The sequence below is a fragment of the Neofelis nebulosa genome, chromosome 13 (genome assembly GCF_028018385.1).
Source record: "Neofelis nebulosa isolate mNeoNeb1 chromosome 13, mNeoNeb1.pri, whole genome shotgun sequence".
NCBI lineage: Eukaryota > Metazoa > Chordata > Mammalia > Carnivora > Felidae > Neofelis > Neofelis nebulosa.
In genome coordinates this window covers 18,171,588-18,180,295 of record NC_080794.1, presented here as the reverse complement: position 1 = coordinate 18,180,295, position 8,708 = coordinate 18,171,588, and the positions used below count along the sequence as shown (strand labels likewise).

Genomic DNA, 8,708 nt, shown 5'->3' with positions numbered 1-8,708 from the left:
AGAGACCTTGGAGAACAGCCAGTGACGCATGTTGTATTGGGTATGGGACTTCATTTTTTTGTTTATTTGAGCAAATATTGGCTGTAGAATTTGTATAAACTGTTGTAGTCAGTCCCTAGGGTTAGCTTAAAGACTGAATTAAAGTAGGCAGAGGAATTAACTCAGATTTTGTAACCTAGAACATATGAAAACAAAGTACATTATGTCTTAAGCCATCTATTTAGAGAGAGAAAGTTATAGAAATAAACATAAATTCATTATATTCAACAACAGGACTAAATAGTTATTCTTTGACTTAATTCATTGTCTTACGAACCTAATTTAAAGAAACCTAATACCCAGTGTAGAAGTGGACAGTGTATAAGAGAGTTCAAAGAGTCTCTGAATTTATCTCTTTCAAAAGAAAATCCTATTCATTGTGAGGAAATTTGAGGACTTTTTCAAAATTCTTAAATTTTGATATAAGAATATGTATACTTGGAAGATATTTTCAAACAGCTAAATTAGGTGCAGAAGGAGCTTATTGAAATCGAAGGGTTTTGGGGCGCCTGGGTGGCTCAGTGGTTTAAGCATCTGACTTTGGCTCAGGTCATGATCTTGTGGTTCGTGAGTTCAAGCCCCATGCCAAGCTCTGTGCTGACAGCTCGGAGCCTGGAGCCTGCTTCAGATTCTGTGTCTTCCTCTGCCCCTTCCCCACTTGTGCTCACTCTGTCTCTCTCTCAAAAATAATTAAACATTAGGAAAATTTTTTTTTTAAAAAAAGAAACCAAAACCTTTTGATTTTTCTTATGAACCTAAAAGGAAAGCAATATCCATACAATATTCATCAGAGTATAACATACTCTATCAGAGGGCAGTTCGTGTAATGAAAGAAACGGGACACAGGTAGTACAAACTCACTAACAATGATTAAAGGCTGTGTGACTTTTGGCAGGTTACTTAGCCTCTCTGAACTACATCCTTCTTGTCCATAAAAAATATGAAAAAATATATTTATGGACCTGTTTGAGTATTAAATGTCATATTTATATGTGCCAGTAAAGTGCATAGAGAAAATGAAAGTAAAAATCAGAGGGCTTTTTTATTTGGTCTCAAAAATAGCTTCCATATAGGTTCATACAACTAACAGAGTCTACCTCTGTCTTCAAGAGTCACAAAGAGGAAAATTCCTCCATAATTTGAAGACACCCATGTTCTTCACACCCATTATGTATCTTCCAGTCCCCCCTTATAGTTGCCCAGCAATACTTGCCAAGTTCCTTTAACATTTGAGTTGTTTTAAGACATTGAGACCATTAACTCTCTTAGTGACATTTCCTCAGCTTGTGTAGGAATGGAAACAATGGGTGGGTTGAGGAAGAGTCTCCCCTTTCTCTGTTGACAGCAGGGCCGTCCTCGTAACCCGGGAGGAGGAGCAGAAGGCTTTTTGTCTCAGCCTGACTCATCACTGAGCTTGTCCTCGCTTGAGCTTTACCTTCCTTACATGTGAACTGCTAGTTGTGACATCTTTCAGTCTAGCCACACTTTATACATGTTTCTGTCCCTGCGGTCTACATCTAGTCAATACCCATTTCCGTAGTGTAAATTTTCCTAATGATGTTTACTGAAGTTGAGATAAAAGCAACATCAAGGAAAAAAAAAAAAGGAATTAACTGCATGCATGTGGTTCTACATAATGTTCATAATGGAGAATAGAAGGAGAGATACGATCAAGTATGAGGGTGCTTTGATCTTTACTCCGAAGCTCAGCTATTTCATGATTTGTTTATAAGGCAACACTGCTGTCATATGCAACAAAAATATACAAAGCTCTTGGATATTTATAGTGTTATCTTCTGTGCAAAACTGTTAGTATGGATACGTGGCTACAATTATTCCAATAATGTAATGTTGACTTTTAGTTGGCTCAAGTAAGCTCTTGTGCCCAGTTGAGTTAGAAACAAACTGCGAGAGACTCTTCGAATTCAGAATCATTCGTCAGGCTTCACAATTAAGATAAATGTAGTACTCATTTGTGACAGCAGAGGATACCTGAGATTTAAATTTAACTTAAAATTTCCCATATTTCAAAAATAGTCAGTGGTTTTTATCTACTGTTGCTATTAAAATATGAGATGTTAACTCCACCAGAGGTTAATATAAATTAATAAGGAACTGATTTTTTTACAAAACGAAAAATTGAGGCCCTAAGTCTAAGAAATGAGGTAAGATTACTGAGCTGATGATGTCTTTTTCAAATTGATCTGTAATTGACATGTAACATTATGTAAGTTTAAGGTGCACAAGGTATTGATTTGATACATGTGTATGTTGCAATGTGATTACCAGTGTAGGGTTCCCTAACACCTCCATCATCTTAGGTAGCTATCATTTCTTTTTGTGGTGAGAACATTTGAAATCTAGTGTCTATCTTACATCACCCACAAAAGTTATCTCAAAAGGGATTAAAAGACATACATGTAAGACCTGAAACCATAAACCTGCTAGAAGAAAACAGGGGAAAAGCTCCTTGGCATTGGTCTTGGCAGTGATTTCCTGGCTATGATACCAAAAGCATAAGGAGCAAGGGCGGAAATGGACAAGTGGGACTACATCAGTCCCAAAAGCTTCTACATAGCAAAGGAAACCGCTGACCAAATGAAAAAGCAATGTACAGAATGAGACAGTATTTGCGAATGATAGATCTGACGTGCGGTTAATATCCCCAATATGTAAGGAACTCCTACAACTCAAGAAAAATTTGATTAAAAAATTGGCAGAGAAACCGAAGAGACATTTCTCCAAAGAAGACGTCCAGATGGCCACCAGACACATGAAAAGATGCTACACGTCACTGATCGTCAGGGAAATACAAATCAAAACCACAATGAGGTGTCACCTCACACCTGTCAGAATGACTGTCGTTAGAAAAGAGGTTAACGTGTTGGTGTGGATGTAGAGAAAAAGGAAACTTGTTCGTTGTTGGTAGGAATGCAAACTGGTTTAGTTACTATGGAAAACAGTGTGGAGATTCCTCAAGAAATTGAAAACAGAACTACTGTCTATCTCACCAATCCAACTTCTGGGTATATATCCAAAGGAAATAAAACCAGTGTTTGGAGAAGATATCTGTATTCCCATGTTTATTGCCACATTAATCACAACAGCCAAGATGAAGAAACAACTGAAGAGTCTGTCAGAGGATGAGCAGCTAACAGTGTACCATATGAGGTGGAATATGATTCAGCCATAAGAAAGGGAAATCCCGCCATCTGCAACAACTTGACTGGACTGTATTATATACTTCAAAATTAAAGATGTCCTTTAGGATAGGGTTTTTATGGAACTTCTTATTCCTGGCAATCATAGACGCATAAGTTTGGACTGTACTTAAGAAAATATCAGCGAGTATCATGGAAAATTTGAAGCAATATGTCAACTTTAAGAGCTTAACATTGGAGTCCGAGGTTCCTATTCAAAACCTGCTCCGGGGGCGCCTGGGTGGCGCAGTCGGTTGAGCGTCCGACTTCAGCCAGGTCACGATCTCGCGGTCCGTGAGTTCGAGCCCCGCGTCGGGCTCTGGGCTGACGGCTCGGAGCCTGGAGCCTGTTTCCGATTCTGTGTCTCCCTCTCTCTGCCCCTCCCCCGTTCATGCTCTGTCTGTCTCTCTCTGTCCCAAAAATAAAAAACAAAAAAAAAAACAAAACAAAAAACGTTGGAACAAAACCTGCTCCGGCATTTTCAGCCACGTACCTGAGGTAAGTGATTGAGTCCATCCATCCTCAGTTTGCTCATTCATAAAATATGGGTTGTAATCATCACTATATGATCAAAGACATTAGGAACAAATGCGATTATGGCATCATGTTGCTCAGTATAGTACTCGACACCATATTAATCCTGAGTGGGAGAAATAAAATCGACAGTGAGAGAAAATAATTCTTAGATCCGTCACCACCCCCTCACGAGCAGGTCACACTGCAGCACGGGTACATCATGGTGGGCACATGGAGCCCGGGGGCAGAGCTAAAGAAACAGGTGGCAGAGCAGATTCACGGAAGTTGCCACAATCTTGGGGACACCCTGGGAATCAGGAAGATTGGCTGTGCCGTAGAGCCCCAGCCTGGCCCAAAGCAGGGGACTTTGCACCCAGCAGCTTGGATGCCACAGCGGTGCTGACTCGTGTCGAAACATGCATCTCGGGGAGACGGCTTTGCAAGGATAGAGTCGGAAGTCCTCGCCTATCTCCTTCTTAGGTAAAAATCACCTCCCCAGAAGCACGGGGGTACCCATTTACTTGACAGTTCGCTGTTGACGTGTGTCTGTCACGGTGTTTTATTTCGTGTTTATGAAAAATAATTGTGAGAATGGCAGAAGCTATTCCACAGTGAGCTGACCCTCTCTTGGTCCTCACGTCACCCTCCTGGTCCTCATGTCATTCTCTTCTGGTCATTCTCTTCTGGTCCTCGTGTCATTCTCTCCTGGTCCCCATGTCGTCCTCTCCTGGTCCCCATGTCCGTCGTCCTCTCCTGGTCCCCGTGTCATCCTCTCCTGGTCCCCCTGTTGTCCTCTCCTGGTCCCCACGTCGTCCTCCTCTGGTCCCCACGTTGTCTTCTGGTCCCCGTGTCATCCTCTCCTGGTCCCCATGTCGTCCTCTCCTGGTCCCCACGTCTGTCATCCTCTCCTGGTCCCCATGTCGTCCTCTCCTGGTCCCCACGTCCGTCATCCTCTCCTGGTCCCCGTGTTGTTCTCTCCTGGTCCCCACGTCGTCCTCCTCTGGTCCCCACATTGTCCTCTCCTGGTCCCCACGCCCGTCATCCTCTCCTGGTCCCCGTGTCGTCCTCCTCTGGTCCCCACATTGTCCTCTCCTGGTCCCCACGCCCGTCATCCTCTCCTGGTCCCCGCGTCGTCCTCCCCTGGTCCCCGCGTCATCCTCTCCTGGTCCCCACATCGTCCTCTCCTGGTCCCCACGTTGTCCTCTCCTTGTCCTCAGGCATTAGTGAGGCAGTTTGATGATGCAGTGAGCTGTTCTTGGAATGGGATGATCTCCCCCAGGGTGCCTCCTAGGGCATCCAGTGGAGACAGATTCTTATTCTCTTTCCTCTTCTGTAAGATGTTTCATTTTAAAGATGAATTGAGGTAAAGATAAAATCTTCTGACATATATTAGGCACTTAGTAAATGGTAGGTATTTTTGCTAAAGATAATAAAAAAAATTTATATGAAGAGAGGTGAGAATATCTAAATATAGTAGTTTTGACATACTTCTAAATAAGCACTTTAGATGGCATGTTAAGCTATTCATAGGAAATAGTAGAATTAATTAATATGCAATATGTGAAATCATATTAAGCTCCAGAAAACAATTGTTGAATGAATTTATTCATTATATTATTCTTGGGATACAAAATTATTTTCTTTTCAGGAAAGCCTTTTTAAACAATCATATATATTTTTGACTTAATTATAGCATAAAACTCCAAACACCAACATGATCTACATGCAAGGCAGGAACAGATAGGTACAACTATAGCCAAGGACTGAGCTCTCAGAATTGACCACACAGTCACAAGTTTATACGTATGTCCATTTAATTTTTTAATGCCAAAGTTGGTTTTTTTCAAGAGTGCCGGTAGGTTGATATTCAAGAGCTAAACAGTTTTAGATGCTTCAGATTCAAGTTATGAGTATTCAGAAAGCAAATAATACTCCAAGTTGCCAACTAAAACCACACTTCAGTATTTACTTAAGTTGTTATTTATTTGCATAAGTTTATATGATCCCCCCCCCCCCCCATCTACTAAGGCTTATTAATAGTCCCCATGATTCTTTGTAGCTTTTAGAGATGACCTACTCGCCGTCCATACACGGGAAGATAGAGGGTCGATTGCGCTGTGGGATTTCAGTTTTCTTACCAAGGCTGAACCGTTTGCATTTCCCCTTTTCAGCTGAGGCAGCTATTTGGCTGAGTCCCCTGGCATGTAACAGAAATACGCAAAACGGCAGCGACAACATCAACAAAAGCTCGAGAAACAAAGATGGTTCCCTTTTCCTCTGGTTTGATGTCTCATGTTACTGGAAATCGCACTGACTTCCTCAAAAGAACATTCATAATATCCAGTAAGATGCAATGGGAAAACTAGGCAACTGCAGTTTTAAAAAGGATACATTTTATTTTTTTGGATCTGATCTTTTCAGTTTTTAAAGGAAATAATTGGATTACCATTAATTGCTTCAACATCTGAATTCATTCGGTATATTTTAACATCTTTACCCACATCTGAATACTCGTAATTATTCTAGCAATAACACACATAGACATCAAGTCAAGAAACAATTAAAAAGCATCATCCGTATATTATTTTAATATAAATGATACAAATTAGAAATAGATAATTATACCTTATTTAATTGAATACAATTAACATACAATAATTGCTTTCTACAAAGTTTTCAGGCTATGTAAAGATGCGTTCAGGTAGGAAACACACCAGATTTTTGTAACTTGGCATATTGTCAAGAATGCATCTAACTGTATAGCACCAAGTACTTGTAAAATACATGATTTCTTTCACATGCATTGCAAGATTAATACAGTTGAGTGCTTGGAAATAGAAACATATTAAGTCATTAGATTAATTCCCTCCTCCTACCCCTTACAGTATTCCCTACAGTGGAATAAGGGAAGCTACTGTACTAAATATTTTTAGAGTGAAGCTTCTCTCAATGTTTTCACACTTTAAATGGAATCATTTCAACAGTTTATCTCAACCTCAAGCATTGACAAATAAGATGTATGACTTTTACTTCTGGGCAAGGTAGGCGATTAGCGTCGGAATTTACTGGGCTGCTGAAAAACTGCAAAGTATATGAACTGATGCTTCTCAGGATGCTGTCTATCAGGAAACAAAGGACAGTGTTTCTCGAGAGATGAGAGATAAAAACGAGGTGAGCTTTATCATTGCCCAGGCGTATGGGCAAGGGACCCAGGTGAATCCAGTATGTTCCTTGAGTTGAGAACTCAGAGCCAAGAGCCTGGTTGGGGGCGGGGGGATCGGACAACCAGGGTTTCCACAACAAAGTAACTGAGAGGAGAAAGAAGTATAAAGATAGACTTCCAGAGATCTCCAGAAACACCCTCAGGTGTTTTGTGAAGTATTGATTAACATGTTCATTAAATGAAAGCCCTCAAGGTGGTGGAAAGAACCACCAAAAAGGAATAAAGGTGTAAACCCCCCGAGGTGCAGGGTTTGGAGTAGGGCCTCTTCCCAACTGTTAGTCTAGAAAACCTCTTGATCCAGCAGGCAGTGGCTAGGGTGTAAAGAAAGGTCTGGCCTTAGTAAAGGGAGTGATTAGCCCTAGACAGAAAACAGCTCCAGCCTTCCCTGCAAATCTTAGAAGCAAGACTCTAGAGGAAAACTGGCGTAACTATGTCTGAAAACGAACTGAGAGTATCTTTCTAAAATGTTCAGCAATGAGCACGATACAATTCCCAGTGACTGGCATCCTATTAAAAATTACTAAGCTGCCAGGAAGGAGGAAAGTGAAACCATAAAAAGAGAAAATTTGTCTATCAAAAGTGACACAGATGTTATGATTATCAATCACATTAAAACCCTTATTATTACTGTATTCCGAGTACACACAAGACATCATTCAAGATAGATCATATTCTGTGCCCTCAAACAAGCGTCTATAAAATGGAAAAAGATTTAAGGCCATGGAAAGTACCCTTCCATTAAACAGTAGAACCGAATTAGAAATCAATAACTGAAAGACCTGTGGCCAATCTCCCAAATTGGGAAATTAAATAGCACAACTCGAAATAGCTCACTGTCCACTGAAAACATTCAAAGATTAAGTTAAAACCGTATTTGAGCTTAGTAAAAATGGACATGTGGCATATGAAAATGTGTGCAATGTTGCTAAAGTGACACTTTGGAGGCAAATGTAGAATTAAATGTTAATTCTAGAAAAGATAGGTCTCAAATCAATGCTCGTAGATTCCTCTTCTAAGGAACTGGAAAAGGATGAGCAAATTGAAGCCAAGACGAATAGAAGCAGTGAAGATCAAAGTGGAAATAAGTTAAATGTGACAGAAAAATAGTAGAGAAAGTCAGTGAAACTAAATGCCTAGTATTTGAGACGATGCGTCGAATTGACAAATCTTTACCCACTTTGATCAGCAAAACAGAGAAGACAACCTTAACCGATAATCAGGAACGAGCAAGGAGACACCACTAGAAAGTATACCGACAGGATAAGTTTAAGAGGATATTATAAAAACCTTTATACCAATACATTAAAAATGTTTATATATAAAATTGATAAACTCCTTGAAAGATACTAATTACCAAGCTCACTGGAAGATAAATTGTGCTCACTTCAGCAGCACAGATACTAAAATTGGAATGATACAGAGATTGGCATGGCCCCTGCACAGGAATGACATGCAAATTCATGTAGTGTTCTGTATTTTGAAAGAAATAAAAGGCATCCAAATCAGTAAGGAAGAAATACAAATTGCACACTTTGTAGATGACATGATATCCTGTATTGAAAACTCGAAAGACACCACCAAAAAATTGCTAGGATGCATCAATTCAGTAACGTCACGTTTCTATACACCAGTTGTGAAACAGCAGAAAGAGGAATTAAGGAATCAATTCCATTTAAAATAGGACAAAAACAATAATATATCTAGGAATAACCCTAGCTAAACAGGTGAGA

General features: G+C 40.1%; 1 non-coding gene across 1 annotated transcript; it reads left to right on the top strand.

Moving 5' to 3' along the window:
• Nucleotides 1–8,354: 8,354 nt before the first annotated feature.
• Nucleotides 8,355–8,458, top strand: LOC131493729 (U6 spliceosomal RNA). Its single transcript, XR_009252823.1, has one exon. It is a non-coding gene; the product is annotated as a U6 spliceosomal RNA (small nuclear RNA).
• Nucleotides 8,459–8,708: the final 250 nt, after the last annotated feature.